The 1029-nt window shown below is 31.1% G+C and overlaps 1 protein-coding gene and 1 long non-coding RNA gene across 3 annotated transcripts in view; one reads left to right on the top strand and one right to left on the bottom strand.

The window, feature by feature from the left end:
* Positions 1-1029, top strand: part of LOC118749238 (ras-related protein Rab-43-like) — a 121763-nt gene that overhangs the window by 59790 nt on the left and 60944 nt on the right. The window lies entirely within an intron of this gene.
* LOC118749240 overlaps positions 1-1029 on the bottom strand; it is a 12416-nt gene that overhangs the window by 10741 nt on the left and 646 nt on the right. The gene's annotated exons all lie outside the window — the stretch shown is intronic.

Consider the following 1029-nt stretch of genomic DNA (forward strand, 5'->3'; position numbering starts at 1 on the left):
AAAGTGTAAATTTGTATATGTGCCTATACTTCAGGGCAAAACAAAAAACAAATGTGCTACAAGTGCTTATGGAGTGAGCAGCTCTGATTTAAACTTTTCGGCTTTTGAAAAAGTGGAAACATTAAAAAAAAAATTCTCTAGTTAAGCTTTCCTAAACACTTTTCGTTGGGAACCATTTATGTGATATTTCATTTTATTTCATTATTTTCAGTCTTTACTTTTAGATAGGTGACAATCCTATTGAAAATATTTCCAAATCAAGATTTTTCAAATACCTTTCGTTAGAAAATAGCGCGGGCACTTCTTTTCTCGTATTCAACCCTAAACGACCATCAGCCACCATCCATCGTCACAAACACTCAAGATAATATTCCGTATTCGCCTTACATTTGTACATATCCAAACATAAATAATAATAAATCAAACATATTTGACGAAGTACTAATTTTTCGTTTATTTATTTTATCGGTTTATATTGAAAATACATTGGTGCAACCTACGGCAACATACTGAGCATTCGAGTTCAAATTTTCAAATTGGTGACAGCCTTCATTTATTTTATTAATTAAGTTGAGTTAAATTTTCAAACAGGTGGCAACCCTCCTCAAAAATATTTTTAGCTGTAAGCCTTCTTAAAACTCTTTAGTTTGACACCCACATGGCAATATTTCATTAACTTTATCAATTTAACTGAGTTAAAATTTTCAAATACCTCAAAAATTATTTCCAGCAGTTATCTTTCTTAAACCTATTTAATTTTATACCCGTTGTTGTCGTCGAGACGACTTTAATAAAAAAGACACACAACTTTTTAAGCGAACTTTAATAACTTTTTATTAGCGATGCGTTTCTTCGCGTTGTGCTTTAAAAATATTTGTGAGCTTGACGCCTCTTTAACTGTTCATATACAAAGAACCATACCGTTTAAATTCACGGCTGTATATATAGCAGAACTTCACTAAAATAGAATAGGTGTACATAAGCTCATACCTAACGGTGACCATTTATACATATATGCATATAAATAAC

This window comes from Rhagoletis pomonella, unplaced genomic scaffold (assembly GCF_013731165.1).
Source record: "Rhagoletis pomonella isolate Grant_MI unplaced genomic scaffold, Rhpom_1.0 Rhpom_scaffold_00014, whole genome shotgun sequence".
NCBI classification, from domain to species: domain Eukaryota; kingdom Metazoa; phylum Arthropoda; class Insecta; order Diptera; family Tephritidae; genus Rhagoletis; species Rhagoletis pomonella.